The 19,555-nt window shown below is 48.3% G+C and overlaps 1 protein-coding gene across 1 annotated transcript in view; it reads right to left on the reverse strand.

The window, feature by feature from the left end:
• Positions 1–19,555, reverse strand: part of DCHS2 (dachsous cadherin-related 2) — a 499,472-nt gene that overhangs the window by 212,597 nt on the left and 267,320 nt on the right. The window lies entirely within an intron of this gene.

The following is a 19,555-nucleotide window of genomic DNA, read 5'->3' on the forward strand; positions in this document are numbered from 1 at the left end:
ACTTATCACTTATGTCTTCATACAGATGAGTCATAAGAATGATAATTAAATGTCTCATGTATTAATGGTTTTAGTGTTCAGAAACCCTATGATTTGGTAAATCAGTGGATTTGCAAAAGCTAAAACCCTTTTAATGGGTTTCAGAAACAATATAGAATCGGTAATTCGGTACTTTGTGAATCACTCATTTAATCTTTTATTAATATATTGTTCTTCCCAGTTTATTTCTGCTACCACCTTGATTTTTTGTCTGTTGTCTTCTACCACTATTAGAAACAAAATGATCTTTTACCTGTAGCCAATTATTGTGTGGGATCTCAGCACCCCTATTTATTGATAGGTTTTGAAATTCTTGCTTTTAGTAGATTCTAAAATGTTCCATTCAGCATAAACTAATAGATCCACTACAAGTTGGTTCCCTTAACTTCATCTAACTGTGATTGTCCTTGTATATTTCTAACATATTTACATCTACACACGACAAACTTCTCCTCTATTCTTGGAACTCTCTGTACCATTCAACACAATTGACCACCAAATCCTGTGAGCTGCCCTCACACAACTGGGCAAAAAGGTCCTGCTCTCGAATGATTGTTTTTCAGATCTCTGGTGTCTTTTTCTGTCTTTTTTTCTTCCCCTCTCTGATGGGATTCTGTCCTGTTGCCCCTTCTATTTTTCCTCTACACAACATCCCTTGAACACTCAATGTGCCTATTTGCCTTTTCTTACCTTCTCTATGCTTTCAATTCAAGTTATTATTCCCTTCCACTCCTTGGCACCTCAGTTTCAACCCGTAAAAACGAATTGCCTTATGGCAACCTTGCATTGCACTGCTCTCCAGTCTCCTGTCATCATTTCATCTCAGGCTAAAGTGGTCTACTTCACGGCTAATTCTTGCTGACAAATTTCTCACTTGCAATCATTGAGTTTGTATTGGGTGTCAACTTGGAGGTAAAGTCGTGCTGATTCATTTTTGTAGAGTTAAGCTTGAATATTGGGGCAGTTTTACAAGCCCCTTGCGGCATCTTTACAACACTGTTGCGTCACTTCTGTGATGCAGCGGCATCGTAAAATAATGCAAAATATTTACAACATGATGCATCTACATTATCCCTGCGTCAGATATAATGTTTGCAGGGTGGGCGTTCCGTCGCAAGGAAGCCTCGCAAAATTGACGCAGTGAAATCTATAAGATTTCACGGAGTCACTTTTCAACCCTGCTGCATCAAACCTTATGCCTTCTTGAAGCAGGCGTAAGGATTGACGCAGCACAATAGGTATAAGCCATCCCTGAGCATTGCTGGAATTGCATCGCGCTTGCGACACGACTACAGCAATGCGCTGCCCTTACGACAAAAGATGACTATCGTTGAGCCACGGTACACCACATTGTAAATGCAACACATCCGTGGTGGCGCAAGGGTATTCCTGTGTGTCGCGTCTTTACTGGCGCATCCCTGCTAATATGCAGGGATGCGCCAGTCCTTGAAAATCTGCCCCATTGTTCTTAACAATCAGGAGGAATTCAGTGTTGGGCAAGCTCAGCTTTACAGAGGTGCAGAACATCTGCTAGGTTCTAAATGAGATTGAGGAAAGTTTTAAGTTTTTGAATGTTATGATGTGAAATGTTTAGATACAAGTGTGTGTTCAATAAACATATAGAAGGATCTTGATGCTGCTGTTGGGTCCTATGTGGAAGTTAAAGATGATGGCCAATTATCCAGCAGCCAAGCTCACCATTTCTGGTGGCTCACGGTACACCCCATCAGGGACACCATCCGAATTGAGACTAAGAAGTGGAAACATTAAAATACAAGGCAGAAGGCCTTTTCTATCCATGAACCCAGGATCTAGAACAACATCCCCATATTCATCAGGTCTGCCCCAACATGGTCCAATTTAGGACAGAGTTAAATATGCACTTCTTCAAAGAACACATCACAATGCAGTAAAAGTACACTTTTGCTCCCAGAATCCAGCTACCTCTCCTGTCACTGATTGACTTTATGAGTGCTCAAAATCCTGTACATTGTTCTGCAGTCTTATGGATAGGTTCACACACTTTAAATACCACATACATAAATACATAAATGCTGCCATGATACAAGCTGAACTCATGAGGACCCATCATTTTTAATATTAACACTGAAAGAAATATGATATTTAAAAACAAATGTAAGAATATGGTTTTGCTTTTCTAAATCGCTGTAATATTGATATATATACTGCCAAACAGGAAAATGAGAAGAGTAATGGCAATCGGTCTATTTTTGAAACATGCTTTTCTTGCAATATAATTATTAACTGAATTGACACTGCCTAAATAAGTCAACTAACTTATGCATTGCTCTAAAACAGCGAAGTTCAATTGCATACAATATAGGAACTGCGGGCCTCATTTATGTGGTTGCCACATGGTGCAGTGCAACAAATCACCATGCTGCACTGCACTGATTGACAAGGATAAGGCAGGAATGTTGCATATTTAAAAGAATATATTCCTGCCATTTCCCCTGTGCTGGTGCCATTTTGGCTTCTTAGCGCCAATGCAGGCACTCTTTCACCTTTGTACAAGGATGCCTGCATTTTAAGGTGGATTGTTTTTGTTTTTGCACAGAAAGGGGCACCTTCTTGAACAAAAACAATCCTCTATGGAAGTTTTCTCTTTCTATGTGTGCTGCAGAATGCAACAGGCATAGTAAGAGGATATGGAAAAAACGTGGAGAAATAAATTAAATTCTCGTTACACCTCACCTGGGGAGGCATAGGTTTTTGGTGCATTCCCATGTCGACAACTTCTGGTAAATCTGAAAAAGTGTCACAATTCATGGATGCTGTGTAGGAACACCCACGCAAGACCCATGGTGCAGAGTGAGGCAACGCAGTGATATGCGCTGTGTTGCTTTACTCAAAATGTATGAAGCCACTCAGGACCACGCCAAGTGGCCTTGCATGGCTTCATAAATCTCATCTTTGAGTTGTGTTGCTCTTGCACCACTGCTGTGGTACAACTGTGATGCATTGGGGCTCGTAAATATGCCTCTGAGTGACATGGACAAAGATGACTTTTCTACAAACTCAGGCATGCATACAATTTACCAAACATAGACCACAGGGTCTCACATACATGCTGGCATGCACAGATTTCGTTTTTTAGAGAATTATATCACCTCTGAAGTCCAGTCCTCAGTTAAAGGTTTGTTACAAGATTTGAACAGCTTTATGATTTTTCTTTTATCTTTCATAAAAGATTGTTGGCCCATAGTTATTGCCCATGATCGGTCAAGCTCATGACAGCAATCAATGCAATTTAACATTGCTCGGATTGATTTCCTATTAATTCATCCACATTCTTTGAAATCACAAATTTATTCCCAAAATCTCACTAATGTCCAACAACCCCAGAACATATTTGTCAATATTTAAGGAATAGGATTACATGTGCTTGAAAAGTTAGAGTTGCACAATAGGCTCATCAATATTACCGGAGACAAGTACAACAAAAAATACTTTTTAAAATGTATATCTCTTTTTAATGCCCATTTCCATTTAGACCTTTTCCCACTTTTTTATCATTATGAAACTGTAGTTCTTCACTCCAATAAGATGTACACCTTTATGTTATTATATTGTTTATATTTTGAAATGCACAAATACCAGTGGCCCTGCCTCTCGGTCCTGCGAACAATCAACCAAACATATATCAGATATTTATCAAAGCTACAGTGAGAACTGTTAGAAATGGGATTTCCGGTTGGCTAAGGCTTGCGCCAAAGACAGGCAGAAACCACCCCTCTAGTCAGGGCAAGGGAGTTACATGCCAAAGATAACCCATGCTCACCCTCTAGGCAACGTGACGCGAGCAGTAAGGCTTATCCCGGAGGCAATGTAGGTTAAGTATTTGCGCACGCACCCAGCAACAACACCTAAGGCCCACCACAAAGGAAACTCCACACAAGGTTAAATATGAAAATAGCCTTTGTATTATACCAAACACATTAGATAGTAAACAAGAACTTTACAATGTGCCAGAGGCACGGGCAGAATTTACAGGGGATTATGGCCACATGGACCACTGTCAGGAATAAACACTTTTAGAACTAGCACTTGGTAGAATTAGCATTTTGTAGAAATAACACTTGTAGGAATAGCGCTTAGAACCTAGAACATATAAGAACTGTAGCACAAAATAGAAAATAGAGCACACAACTAGTAACCACTGGTGAAAGGTAAGTACCACCTATGCAACCCTAACCACCTTAGGAAAAGATCACGCAGGGAACCATGAACTCACTAGTATAACTAGGAAAAACAACCACCTAAGCATAAAAATACATTTAGGGGTATAGGCCAGAAACTTCACACATGATGCATAAAAACACATTCATAGGTGTCAGAACACAGGGGGCGCAAAACATACTACACACAGTACATTTCCTAACACCCAAAGCATTAGCGCATAAATCACATTTAGCACAAAATATCACATAGGGCCAAAAACATGTACCCCACGCAAGGGCATAACAACAGAACTGTCCCCAGGCCACTTTGGCCTCTCAGGGGCTGAAACGCCCTGTGTCCAGAAAAGTCAGGGCAAGCTGCGCAGGCAGCCAAAGGAAGATTGCGCAAGGGGGGGGGCAAGCCTAAACGAAGCAGCTTCCCACTAAGTGCTGGGCAGCTGTAGGATCTTCTCTGGACTTTGAAATGAACAGTCAGGCCCCCTAATCAGATGAGACCTCGAGGGCTCGACACAGGAATGCTACTACCACTGGGGGAGCGGCCCGCTGCCAGCCGGGGCCGCTCTACCTCCAGAAATGCCCCACTCACATTGGAGTCCCCCCTATGGGGACTCAAAGACAAAGGAAATGCCCAAGACCCTCTTGTGGGCTCTGAATACAAAAATGCGGGCTTGGAGCCTCGTGGGCTTGAGAAATCAAGGTACTCTTAGAGCCTCGACAGGCTTTAACTAACAATGTGCACCGCCGTTGGAGTCCCCCTCTCTGGGGACTCGAAATAACCAAATGCCCCCAAGAGCCTCGCAGGCTCTAAACAAATGCCTCTCACATTGGAGACCCCCGCACTCACCAGTCTACTCCTGGGGCGACGGCTGCACGCGAGGGCTCTCTGCGTTGGACACCGGAGCCCCACCTGCTCCTCCAGGCAGCGGCTCCTCTCTCGGGGCTGCGGGGCTCACCGGTGACTCTTAGCTGGTGCGCAGGGGCGTGGGGTAGGCTCCCGCCGCTTCCTGCTTGCCGCGCTTCGCTTCCTGTCCAGGCACCGGAGCGCGGGGTGGGCTCCCGGCAGCACCCGGTTTCTTCTCTCTGCTTCCGGGTCGCGCTGACAGCCCCGCCCATGTCCTCGGCGGGGCTGCCTGGCTTCCTGTGGAGCTCGGGCTGCGAGGTGAGCTTGGGGAAAGCTTCCTTGGTTGCCTAGCAACCTCTCCTGCTAGGGCCAATAGCAGGGCGGCGGGATGACGATGCAGGCGGACTAAAGGAGTCCGCGGGGGTGATTTTCTGGAGGTGCAAGCCGGGGTAGGCTCCCGGTTCGAATTAACATATACAGCGGGGTGGCACCCGCTAGGTACGGCAATGACATAAAGTCCCTGGCGGGTGGGCACCTGCCAGGGATCTCGCAATCAGAAAATAAGCGGAGTGGCCTCCCGTGCTGAAAAACAAGTAAAAGGGGGATCCCCACGCCGGGGAATCCCTCTAGGAAGGGGATCGCCGCTCCAGTGGCGTAACGTGCTATTTGTGAGGGGAAGGCCAGCGCTTTCCAGGTGCTGGCAGGCCACCCCAGTCCCAAAGGTCCAGGGACAAAGTCCAAAAGGGAAGGAAGCAGGCAGGGGGGCAAAGCTGGGCCCAGGGGCCAGCTCACAGGGCCCTCCAGGCATGGAGGAAGTCCCCACTGGCGGCTCCTCCTGGCGCCCAGCAGCAGCAGGCCCCCCTCATGGTTAGGATCAGCAAGAGAACATTTTGTAAGGGGTCACAGACCCTTTTTATACATAAAAATCTGTTGTCTGTGTCTGCAGGGTGGGGGGAAAACCAGTCGCAGCTGGGTTTGGAGCACTCTGTTGTGCTTAACCACTCTTCCTATTCACTAGTCAGGCTAGGGTCATTAGACGCACCACAGGGGGCGGAGCCAGCATTGTGTGGGGAAAGCCCAGCTCTATTCAGGTCCCAGGTGCACTCCTCCCCGGCCATCAACATGCAGATCTCCCATTCACCACTGGGGCAGACCCATCCTGACTCCTGGAGCCTGGCACACCAGCCAGCTCCAGCCAATCACAAGCCAGCCAGTCATTTCACCTAAATTACACAGAAATGCCAACTTCTAGAAGTGGCACTTCCACACTAGACACAATAACGCCGCACGCATCATCGCTCAGCATTTAATCTGATGAGTCCGCACATACCAAACTCGAGTCTGCACACCCCACGCATCATGAACTACCAGGGACACATATATTCCTCATGCATTCCTATGGGAGGGCAGGCCAACCTCACTACCCGCACGCAGAGTGCGCACACACTTTCCACTGGGAGACAGTGAAAGTGCGCAGAAGCCAAAAAATAACTAGCACCAAGTCACATATCAAAGGCAAAAAGTTTAGGGGTGAACCTGACAGAAGGGCCAAGTCCAACACAACCCCCTTCCAGCCAAAACGCAGGGTAGACCAATCACCACCGTGATGGACTTCCCTGCTTGGGGCGATAGAACACGGACGCGGGCCACAACTGCAGGGACAACCTCCTGTTCTACGCCATGGTGAACCCATGGGGTTCCTTCTAAAAACACTGTCTGGAACAACTGGGCTACCCCACTGATACTCCCAAGCTGTCCGCGGCCAGGACCAGGCCCTAGGCCACCCAGGTGCCACTGGTCCCTGCCAATTCACAGAGCAGGGGGTAGTAACCCCTGGTACATAGTAGCCATTCTCCACTCTTCCTGTCTGTAGGACAGGGCTAGACTGCCACTGGTTCTCCAGCCTAGGGTCTACACCCTCAGGCGGACCAGGAGTCACATGGGAGGCTCTCCTTCCCATACCTCTCCTTCTAGGGTTCCTCCACCTCCTGCGAGGGGTACCCTTAGAACACAATTCTCCCAAGCTAGTGTTTAACCCCTCAGGTTGCACCGGGGTCAGAGGCGGGCTCTCCCACCCTCTGCACCCCCTTCCAGAGTTCTGCACCCTCCCAACTGGAGCGGTACCCCTGGAAGATGAACCGGTCAGGACGCTGGTTACAGACGTCCTACCCTTCAGTTCAGGCGGATTCTGAACCTGGCCTCCCAACCTCTGGTCTAAAACCTTTGGTGGAATATTTGCCTGGCACTCCAGGACATCTGGGGACTTACACACCATCCCCCTGAGGCTAACAAATGACTCATCTGTTGTGTGACCGTCTGTCTGGCGCAGATCGCTGTCCCCTGTCCACCTGACAGTGCGGGAAGATCCCCCAGAACAGAAGTGGTGTCACCATGGTCACTACACGGGAACCTAGCCCAACTGGGTAGTCCCTGACCTACTGGTTCTTCCACTGGGGAACTCATCCCCCAATCACTCCTCACTTCGGACTGCTGTGCCCTCCCAACTGGAGCAGCACTGCCGGACACTAGAACCACTGGAGCTCCAATTACAGATGCTCCAGGTCCTCTATACACTGGGAGATCCTCCTCAAATGGACTAACAGGACAGCGTAGGTCCCCGACATGGTGTTCCCTAAAGAACCCACCCAGGTTCTGAGACAGGGCTTCGGGCATCTGGGGACTCTTGGTAACCCACTCACTCCTGCTCCACTGAGACAGGTAGTAAGCCCCTACACCCCTCTCGCTACTCTGGGACTTAGCTGGGCTACTCTGAACCTCTTCCACCACGCTGGGCTGGAAGATACCTGAACCACAACTTTTGGAATCACTCACCAATGATTCTCCAGAACCTCCAGCACCTTCTAAGCGGTCTGCTTCCCTTGCAAGGAGCTCCGCATCAGTAACCTCACTTTACAACAGGTGTTGGCGCACACCTGGGATACAACAACTGAGCAGGTGCTCTCTGAGAACCAGATTGAACAATGTGTGAAAATCAGATTCCGTGTGAACCTGTACCCAATCAAACAGTGCCCCATCACATTCATCCACAAACTCCTCCCAAGACTGATGAGACAGTTTCCTACTGCCCCTGAATTTCAACCTATACTCCTCTTCTTGGGAAACAGGTACCATACTCTGGGAACTAGGAATGTGACTTCCTGCACTGAAGTCTATATAGCTGCCACCACTGGACTCAACCCTCCCTGGGGAGTCCAGAAAATTAAAACGGCGCGCAGGGGATAGTCTACCCTCCAGAGCTAATTTCTCTCTGGTGAAGGCCCTCTCAGCCTCCTCTATCCTCTCCTGCGCTAAGACCCTCTCAGTCTCTAGCTTTTGTTGCTCAAGAGCCAACGTCTTAAGACTCAACTCATGAGCCCATAATGCCATTTTCTCCTCTAAGGCTAACTTCCTATTCTCCTCTGGGGACAGGGAAAGGGATGAGGTGCTGCCTCATTCACTGGACCCAGCAAGGGACTCCCTATCTATGGGGTCTTCACTATCTGCTGGCCTCCATGCACTATCATCTTCTCCCTCCTCTTCAGACTCTTCAGGGCTCCCCACAGACCCACCACCCTCATGGCGTGAGGCCCGGGCCCTGTCCTCACTGCGCTCAAGATCCCATTGATCCTTTTGCCATAGGATCCGGCTGTTACTGAGTTCGGACTGGGTGTCTGACGCACCCACCTCTATGTTTCTCTCTTCACAGAACTTTCCCAACTCTAACATACTGTATCTAAACAGAACACAGAAATAAAAGCAGGCTCCATTTTGGCGGACGTTCTTGAGAAAAGTTTAACACGAGAAACCTAGGTGTCTGAGCTAAAACAGGAGTACAAAATTCACAAAGCACCTTTAGGAGAAGAAATAATGTAACTTCAAAGAAAACAATAATCCCCAAAATATGATTATCTAAAATGCAGAGTTTTCTGGTGCAGTCAGTTGCCACTGTGGTACAGCGCAAACACAGACACGGATCCCTTCCGCTGCCACCAATGTTAGAAATGGGATTTCCGGTTGGCTAAGGCTTGCGCCAAAGCCAGGTAGAAACCACCACTCTAGTCCGGGCCAGGGAGTTACACGCCAAAGATAACCCCTGCTCACCCTCTAGGCAACGTATCGCGAGCAGTAAGGCTTATCCCGGAGGCAATGTAGGTTAAGTATTTGCGCACGCACCCAGCAACAACACCCAAGGCCCACCACAAAGGAAACACCACACAAGGTTATATATAAAAATAGCCTTTGTATTATACCAAACACATTGGATAATAAACACACACTTTACAATGTGCCAGAGGCACGGGCAGAATTTACAGGGGATTATGGACATGGGACAGGGCCACATGGACCACTGTCAGGAATAAACACTTTTAGAGCTACCACTTAGTAGAATTAGCACTTTGTAGAAATAACACTTGTAGGAATAGCACTTGGAACCTAGAACATATAATAACTGTAGCACAAAATAGAAAATAGACCACACAACCAGTAACCATTGGTGAAAGGTAAGTACCACCTACGCAACCCTAACCATCATAGGAAAAGATCACGCAGGGAACCATGATCTCACTAGTATAACTACACTAGGAAAAACAACCACCTAAGCATAAAAATACATTTAGGTGTATAGGCCAGAAACTTCACACATGATGCATAAAACACATTCAGAGGTGTCAGAACACGGGGGGGGGGGGGAAACATACTACGCACAGTACATTTCCTAACACCCAAAGCATTAGCGCATAAATCACATTTAGCACAAAATATCACATAGGGCCAAAAACATGTACCCCACGCAAGGGCATAACAACAGAACTGTCCCCAGGCCACTTTGGCCTCTCAGGGGCTGAAACGCCCTGTGTCCAGAAAAGTCAGGGCAAGCTGCGCAGGCAGCAAAAGGAAGATTGCGCAAGGGGGGGGCAAGCCTAAACGAAGCAGCTTCCCACTAAGTGCTGGGCAGCTGTAGGATCTTCTCTGGACTTTGAAATGAACAGTCAGGCCCCCTAATCAGATGAGGCCTCGGGGGCTCGACACAGGAATGCTACTACCACTGGGGGAGCGGCCCGCTGCCAGCCGGGGCCGCTCTACCTCCAGAAATGCCCCACTCACATTGGAGTCCCCCTATGGGGACTCAAAGACAAAGGAAATGCCCAAGAGCCTCTTGTGGGCTCTGAATACAAAAATGCGGGCTTGGAGCCTCGTGGGCTTGAGAAATCAAGGTACCCTTAGAGCCTCGACAGGCTTTAACTAACAATGTGCACCGCCGTTGGAGTCCCCCTCTCTGGGGACTCGAAATAACCAAATGCCCCCAAGAGCCTCGCAGGCTCTAAACAAATGCCTCTGACGTTGGAGACCCCCGCACTCACCAGTCTACTCCTGGGGCGACGGCTGCACGCGGGGGCTCTCTGCGTTGGACACCGGAGCCCCGCCTGCTCCTCCAGGCAGCGGCTCCTCTCTCGGGGCTGCGGGGCTCACCGGTGACTCTTAGCTGGTGCGCAGGGGCGTGGGGTAGGCTCCCGCCGCTTCCTGCTTGCCGCGCTTCGCTTCCTGTCCAGGCACCGGAGCGCGGGGTGGGCTCCCGGCAGCCTCCGGTTTCTTCTCTCCACTTCTGGGTAGCACTGACGGCCCCGCCCATGTCCTCGGCGGGGCTGCCTGACTTCCTGTGGAGCTCGGGCTGCGAGGTGAGCTCGGGGAAAGCTTCCTTGGTTGCCTAGCAACCTCTCCTGCTAGGACCAATAGCAGGGCGGCGGGATGACGATGCAGGCGGACTCCGGGTCCGCGGGGGTGATTTTCTGGAGGTGCAAGCCGGGGTAGGCTCCCGGTTCGAATTAACATATACAGCGGGGTGGCACCAGCTAGGTACGGCAATGACATAAAGTCCCTGGCGGGGTGGGCACCTGCCAGGGATTTCGAAATCAGAAAATAAGCGGAGTGGCCCCCCGTGCTGAAAAACAAGTCAAAGGGGGAACCCCACGCCGGGTAATCCCTCTAGGAAGCAGGCAGGGGGGCAACGCTGGGTCCAGGGGCCATCTCACAGGGCCCTCCTGGCGCCCAGCAGCAGCAGGCCCCCTCAAGGTTAGGATCAGCAAGAGAAAATTTTGTAAGGGGTCACAGCCCCTTTTATACATAAACATCCTTTGTCTGTGTCTGCAGGGTGGGGGGAAAACCAGTCGCAGCTGGTTTTGGAGCACTCTGTTGTGCTTAACCACTCTTCTTATTCACTAGTCAGGCTAGGGTCATTAGATGTACCAAAAGGGGCAGAGCCAGCATTGTGTGGGGAAAGCCCAGCCCTATTCAGGTCCCAGGTGCACTCCTCCCCGGCCATCAACATGCAGATCTCCCATTCACCACTGGGGCAGACCCACCCTGACTCCTGGAGCCTGGCACACCAGCCAGCTCCAGCCAATCACAAGCTAGCCAGTCATTTCACCTAAATTAAACAGACATGCCAACTTCTAGAAGTGGCACTTCCACACTAGACACAATAACGCCGCACGCATCATCGCGCAGCATTTAATCTCACTAGTCCGCACATACCAAACTCGAGTCTGCACACCCCACGCATCAGGTACTACCAGGGACACATACATTCCCCATGCATTCCTATGGGAGGGCAGGCCAACCTCACTACCCGCACGCACTTTCCACTGGGACACAGTGAAAGTGCGCAGAAGCCAAAAAATAACTAGCACCAAGTCACATATCAAAGGCAAAAAGTTTTGGGGGTGAGCCTGCCAGAAGGGCCAAGTCCAACAAGAACATATATAGAAATACAGAATGATAACATAGCTGAATATAGCACAATATTGAGTATTAAACATGCAAAATACAAGCCTGAAATCCAAGTTGAGGTAAGTAACAACAGTATATAGTATTTTGCAGACTACATTAAAAATGAAAGTACAAGAAGAGAGACTTTGGAAAAGAAGGTGCAGATATTAGCACACTTAAAGTTGGAGAAGTTGTTGTCTTGTATTAGGTATTTGTAGATACTGCTCCAGAGCTGTGTGCCTGCCACCAAATTTGTCCAAGCACCATAGTGGGGTGGATATCGTCTGGTCATTTCATTAGTGCAGGAGTAGGAGGTCGTTAATGGAAATGGAAGAAGTGTGACAAGCAATTTGGGACATTCCCCTTGATTGTGTTCCACATCAGTCAGAGCAATCTGTGTTATACCTGATAATCTACAGTTAGCTATGCACTTGGAATCCCATGGCAGATACTTAATAATTTTCCTCAGATAATAAATTATATGAATGCCTCTATTTTTTAGCAGTTGACATTTCTGGTTAGATTTGTTTAGAAGAAAATCTGCAATACAGTATTGTGGTCTGTCCCGGACTTCTTTATATCCTCTTTATCACATTTACATTTAAATCCATGAAGAACATGATCCCTTGCACCTCCTTGCCGTGCTATTTTTAATAATATTATTATTATTGTAATTTTTTTAGAAGGATCCAGCTGCTGCAGTTTGTTACTGGTCCACTTTTTTAAAGTGTTTTTGTGCACATTTCTATTTTTTTTTTAGTTCATTGCTTCAGGACAGGTGGTCGCTATCTTGAAACTGTAAATTAAAAAAAAACAGTGGCTTCATATTCATGCACAGCACATGCATACACTGTAACATGTTCATGTGCATGTGTTGTATTGCATTTGCAAGAAAACATAACCTGAAGAAAATTGTTCTGACAATCTTTTTTGTCAAACCATTACTGGCACATTTTTCTTTAGGAATGATTTCCACCTGATTAATGAAACCAACCCCATTGCCCCCTTATTTTTATTTTTATTTTACAGTCCATGCCCTGCAGTAATCTTGAGAGGTGCTCCCATTGCAGTGCATTATTTAAAGGCACCGCTGCCTTTGAAAAAGGCACCACAGCAGGAACTGCCACAATGCCCACCTGCCAGACTACAAAAACATGTAATCTGGCGGGTGGGCGCAGCAGCTCTTGGTGGCGCTGGGGCACAACAGTGGCGTGCCACCCGGCCCGCACCACAAAAAGCAGTAATCAGGCCTTTAGTGTTTATCTCACATACACATTTGACCTCTAGCCACTAACATAAATGATCAGTTAGAACAATGGAAAAACGTTGAACACTTGGAAGTGTATATAACGGACCCAGAAAATCTAAACATACTCTATTCCACACCCTTTCTGGGCTACCAACTTCCACCATGAGTGGTGTGACACACTTAAGATTCTTGCTATTGCATAAACAAACTGACCACCTGTAAATCAATCCCTCCACGACCTTGTCCATGCATGGCCACCAGTAGATTTCTCTTTGTTTTCTCTTGTTGAGGGTTACATCTGATGGTGCTTGATGGAACTAATTTGTCTGCTCTAAATAGCAACCCTGCTTCAACAGACAGCTCCATTTGTACTTCACTAAAGGGTTGCAAACCCTCAGATGCATTACCTTCTTTAGGCCAAACTTTACTCATGTACTCCACACATTTTTAAAAGGTGGTTCTTAAGCTATGGCTTTCCTCCACTCATTTTCACATACTCATTCAGTTTTACCCCATACAACACATGCTTCACCCTGTTGCTCATTCAACATCTCCTCATTTAATCACCCAGCCATTGAAGACGACAAATTGGTAAGTTTACTGAAATATTTAACCATATCCATCAATTTCATCCACCTCCTCATCTAGTGCAAGTGCAGATATATGGGCAAGAATCTGTTGGCCCTCCATACCAAGGGAATGTTCCAAAAGCCACTGCTTCCTTTCCATTTGAACTTAAAATGATCAATAATTAACTAAATATGCATTAAAAACTATGACGCGTTCTTTTGACACCATAGGTGGTTCACAATTGTAAAAACGATGGTAGTGGAGAAGGTAAGTAATATTTACTGAATTTTAGTAAATAGGTAAACTGGTCCTGCCAACGTTACAAAGAAGACAGATAAATATACACTTGTAGTTGTGTCTCTCATTCTGTCCGTGGCCTGGAACCTGGAGTCTCACAGGACCCCATATTCCATTCCAGAACAAGGGACACAAATGAGAGAAGGAAAACAGGGCACCGAAATTCTCACCAGCGCCAATGTCACAAGTTTGGTAGCCAGTGGAGAAGACATGAGCTGAGGTAAAAATCTAAAGCAAGTATGCCATGGATAATGTAGTGGTTAAAGTGGAGCAAGGTGCTGGATGTCTTCTGGACAAAGACTTGCTTTCCCCAATTTAGTACCTGGCATAGAAGCCTACTCTGTTGACCATAACACTGGTTGCACATCTGTCTCAGGAAGTGATTGGGAACATTCCAGATTTGCCTACACCAGGCCTAGGGATTCAGCAGATTAGGGCAGACTCTGGGAAAGCAGTGGCTATGGTGCCCAATGCCCCTGCTCCTGAAGAAGAGAAGAGTGAGACCCTAGAAGTGGACTTCTTCTGGAGTCTTGGTCACTGCCAGAGCTGCAGTGGTGGGAGTTAGGAAGGAAGCCAAGGAACAGGTTAGCAAGATAATTATCAGAAAAAACTTTGTTGGGTGAGAAAAAGGACTGCTTTACAGTGAGCCCATGAATTCTAAGCCAGGTGCTAGCAGCAAGCTAGTGGCTATAAAAGTGAATAGGAATTTCCTTTAGTCACTGAGCTAGGTAGTGTCCTAAGCAGGATGCTTGGGGTACAGAGCGACCTAGGATAGGTTGGATCCTCTGTTTTATTGACCAGGGATTTGCAGAGATACAGAGAGGTTCTGCAGATCCAAAGTCACTTACCAACTGGGGCATAGGTTCCTGAGGCCGAGAATTACTTCGGCGCCTCGCTGTAGATCGCGCTGGTCGCGCGCTCGTTTTGCCTCTAATTAACTTTTAAAATCCCCCGTTTTTGCGGATTTAATTTTATTTTTAAACTGCCTTCTCCCCTGGTCTGAAGTACGCGCTGGCCCTTACCTGCACATAATTTGTGGAAACATCACCGCTGTTTGGCGGGTCCGGGTTACCGGGAGGTTGTGGGTGTGAGCGCCATTTTCGTTTGGGGAAGAAGCGCGAGCGCCATCTTGGAGCGTCCACGTCACCTGGGACGCCGAGACGACGCTATTTAGGGCGAGCTTGGACACGAGGTGAGCCTGCATAGGTTCCTGAGGCCGAGAATTACTTCGGCGCCTCGCTGTAGATCGCGCTGGTCGCGCGCTCGTTTTGCCTCTAATTAACTTTTAAAATCCCCCGTTTTTGCGGATTTAATTTTATTTTTAAACTGCCTTCTCCCCTGGTCTGAAGTACGCGCTGACCCTTACCTGCACATAATTTGTGGAAACATCACCGCTGTTTGGCGGGTCCGGGTTACCGGGAGGTTGTGGGTGTGAGCGCCATTTTCATTTGGGGAAGAAGAGCGAGCGCCATCTTGGAGCGTCCAGGTCACCTGGGACGCCGAGACGACGCTATTTAGGGCGAGCTTGGACACGAGGTGAGCCTGCATAGGTTCCTGAGACCGAGAATGACTTCGGCGCCTCGCTGTAGATCGCGGTGGTCGCGCGCTCGTTTTGCCTCTAATTAACTTTTAAAATCCCCCGTTTTTGCGGATTTAATTTTATTTTTAAACTGCCTTCTCCCCTGGTCTGAAGTACGCGCTGGCCCTTACCTGCACATAATTTGTGGAAACATCACCGCTGTTTGGCGGGTCCGGGTTACCGGGAGGTTGTGGGTGTGAGCGCCATTTTCGTTTGGGGAAGAAGCGCGAGCGCCATCTTGGAGCGTCCAGGTCACCTGGGACGCCGAGACGACGCAATTTAAAGCTCGCCTAAGGAGCGCAGCGGTAACGCGCAGCGGTCGCGCCCTCCCTGCGCCTGAGTCGTGCCAGAGTCCTGCCCGTCTGCGCTCGTCAGCGTCTCGGAGGCGTGCGAGGCAGGACTCTGGCTATCGGCTCATTCACTGACCAGGGGCTCTTCTTGGTTTTGGAGGCTTGTGTTACTTGCTACCCTCCGGGATGTTTACCTACAGCGCGGATGTTCTGTTAGCTTTGCGGTCTCATCCTTTGGGTTGCAAATATCTATTCCCCGGAGGACGCCTTTTGGGGAAAGGCTGTCCTGCGTGTGGTTGGCGCCCAACGGCCTCGTCTACTCCTGCTCTTTCATCTCCCACTCAGAACTATCACTGTGCCCTACTGAACACCAGGTCCCTGGCCTGCCACTCTACGGACATCTGGAATCTTTTAGTAGATTCCAATATATCATGTCTATTTTTAACAGAGACGTGGCTGGGGGCAGGTTCTGAACCGGATGTTGCCTCTGCCCTTCCCTCTAATTATACCATCTTAAGGAAAGACAGAGTAGGGGGCAGAGGTGGAGGGGTGGCTCTAATAGTGGATAAGGCCTTGGGATGTTCTTCTTTCCCTGTGGAGAATATCGCAGGCTGTGAAGCTTTAGGCTTTTCACTTAGTCTTTCTGCCTCTCAGACATGCACAGGGATTCTCGTTTATAGACCACCTGGGCCAATTGGCTCTTTTTTTGAAGACCTGCAGGCGGCTCTTTCTGTACCCTGCTTGCGATCAGCGCACTGTATGTTGTTGGGTGATTTAAATTTACATATGGACTCGATATTGGACGCTGATGCATCCAAGCTGCGGGATATTACTGCGCTGTTGGGGCTTGCCCCTTTTATTGACAGTCCTACCCACATCAAAGGCCACACGTTAGATGTAATCTTTTCTACGGTGCCGATCGAGGTGTCCCCGCCGCTCCCAGTTCTTTGGTCTGATAATTTTTTAATAAATTTCGCTATCTCATACGAGACTAGAACTAGCCATAGAACACAGAAGGAGGTGTTTCGTCAGTCCAGAGCGTTTCATTTAGTGACAGCAGATATGCTATCGGATGCTCTTTGCCAACACCCGTGTAAACTGACAGGGAACTTAGATGCTGAGCTGACTTTGGTTCAAAAATGGCTGCAAATAAGATTTGTAGAGTTAGCTCCAGTGAAGTCAGCTAGAACAGCCCCCTGCCATGATTCCGCGCCTTGGTTCACCTCCGTTCTACGGAAAATGCGCCAAGACTGTAAAAAGGCGGAAAGACTCTGGCGTCGTAAATATGACCCAGTGGAGAAACTAAAGTACCGTGATGCCATAAAACAGTACCACAAACATATCTCCGAAGCCAAAAAGGAAAATCTTGAGCATAGAATAGATCGGGCGGACAACACGAGTAGGGAACTTTTCAGAATTGTTAAAGAGTTTGTTGATCCTGCTGCAGGTGCCCTCTCACACTCTCATACAGAAGGGTGGATTAGGCAGCTGGCTGACTTTTTTGTCCCAAAAATTAAAACCATTCAAGATTCTTTCCCCCCCGTGGCTTCTTCCACGGATGCTGACGACTTAGGTCTTATATGGAGCCCGGTACTATCCTTAGAGGAAGAGACCAGACCTACATTATCGGTCTTTCCGCAGATGTCCTGTGGAACGTCGCTGGAGCTACTGTCTCGGCTTCAATCCGGCTCACCCCTGGATGCATGTCCAGCAAAGTGTCTCGGCAGGGTGGCATCGGCAGTAAACAGCTTGTTGAACCCCCTGCTCAATTTGTCTTTGAGCTCTGGAGTGGTGCCCAGGGAATGGAAACACGCGCTCATTCTGCCGCTGATCAAAAAACCTCTGTTAGATCCTTTGCTGCTGGCTAACTACAGACCGATCTCCCTCCTCCCTGCTCTGGCGAAGGTGGTTGAGAAGCATGTTCAGCATACACTTACCACCTTTATTGAGAATAACAACCTTCTCCATGATTCTCAATCGGGTTTCCGTGCTAATTATAGCACGGAGACAGCCCTTGTGGAGGTGACCGACGCCATCAGGGAGACGCTCGATCGAGGGGGAAAGGCGATGTTAGTCATGTTGGACTTGTCGGCGGCTTTTGACACCGTCCCTCATGCTGGTCTCCTTTTAAGACTCAGGGAGATCGGACTGCGGGGGACGGTGTTGGAGTGGTTCCAATCTTTCCTATCGGGCCGCCGACAGGTGATCTGGGCTCCACCGTTCTCAGCTGAAATGCCATCGCTAGAGGTTGGGGTTCCACAAGGGTCCATCCTGAGCCCCACCATTTTTAACATCTATATGGCCCCTCTGGCGATGGTAGCGGAGGCTTTTGGGGCCCGGGTCATCTCATATGCTGATGACACCCAGCTCCTGTTTACGTGCAACAAAGGAGAGGTCTTTGACGGCGACAGGATCAAAGATTGTCTGAGTGCAGTCTTTGCGTGGTTTCAGCGGCACAGCCTGAAATGCAACTCGGATAAGTCTGAGCTGCTTTTCTTTGGCTGTGCCCCCAATCCGAGCTGGAAGTCGTGGTGGCCCCAGGACATGTTCCCTCCTGAGAAGTCATCCTCTCAAGTGAAAAATCTTGGAGTGGTATTTGATGATGCTCCCCATATTATGGGGCTAGCAGGGAAATGCTTCGGCATTCTTAAAATGCTGAGGAAATTTCTGCCACTGCTGTCCCTGCAATATCGAAAGACTATAGTCCAGGCACTAGTGGGGTCACGGTTGGATTACGCAAACGCGCTTTTTGCAGGCCTGCCCAAGTATCTTCTGGCCAGACTGCAAATTGTTCAAAACTCGGTGGCCCGAGCCATATTTGGCCTGCCAAGGAGAGCCGGTGCTTCTCTGCTTTTAAATAGGTTGCATTGGCTACCTATTTTTAAAAGAATCAGGTTCAAAATTCTCACGCTGGCGTTCAAAGCCCTTCATTATGTAGGTCCCAACTACATCAGAAAGCGTACTGCTTTCTATGTGCCACGGAGGATGTTGCGGTCAGCTGATTTGGCTAAAATGGAGGTGCCCATTGTCAAACGAGTTCGGATGGGAGGACGGTCCTTCCAATATATGGCAGCGTGCCTTTGGAATGAGCTCCCTCTCTCCCTCCGCAAAGCTAATAGCCTCTTAGCTTTCAGGAAAGAGCTGAAGACCATGCTCTTTTCCGCGTAATCACTGTGACTGTAGCGTTTTCCGCCTTTGTGTTCTTGGACTTCAGGCCTCTTCGCCAAAGCGCCGGGACACCCCCTGGGGTAGCCGTGCGCTCTAAAAGTACGGCCTTAACATAACATAACAGTTGTAAACCAGGAAAAAATACCAAGGTACACGTAGTGCCCCTACCAGTTGTAGGTGTTTTACTTCAGCAGGTGGGAATAGACATAGCATGTCCAATTCACAACCCCCCCTCAGCATCAGGCAACACTTATGTCTTGGTTGTGGTGGATAATACCACCAGGTTTGCAGAGCTGGTATCTTGAAGGGTATAACTGCAAGGGTGGGAGCTAGCGCTCTCTGAGGGATGATGTCTATGGTTGGAATTTCATAGACTGTAATTTTTGGGCGGGGAACCAACTTTATCTCCTCATAAATGAGAAAGATGTAGAAGCAAACTGGTGTGTACTACATTTTTTCCACAATATATCACCCAATGTGTTAGAGGATTAAGATCATAATAGTTGCTCTGCCAGTGAAACTCGGAAGGAAGTGGGATCTTCTCCTGCCATG

This window comes from Lissotriton helveticus, chromosome 2_1 (genome assembly GCF_964261635.1).
Source record: "Lissotriton helveticus chromosome 2_1, aLisHel1.1, whole genome shotgun sequence".
Classification (NCBI taxonomy): Eukaryota; Metazoa; Chordata; class Amphibia; order Caudata; family Salamandridae; genus Lissotriton; species Lissotriton helveticus.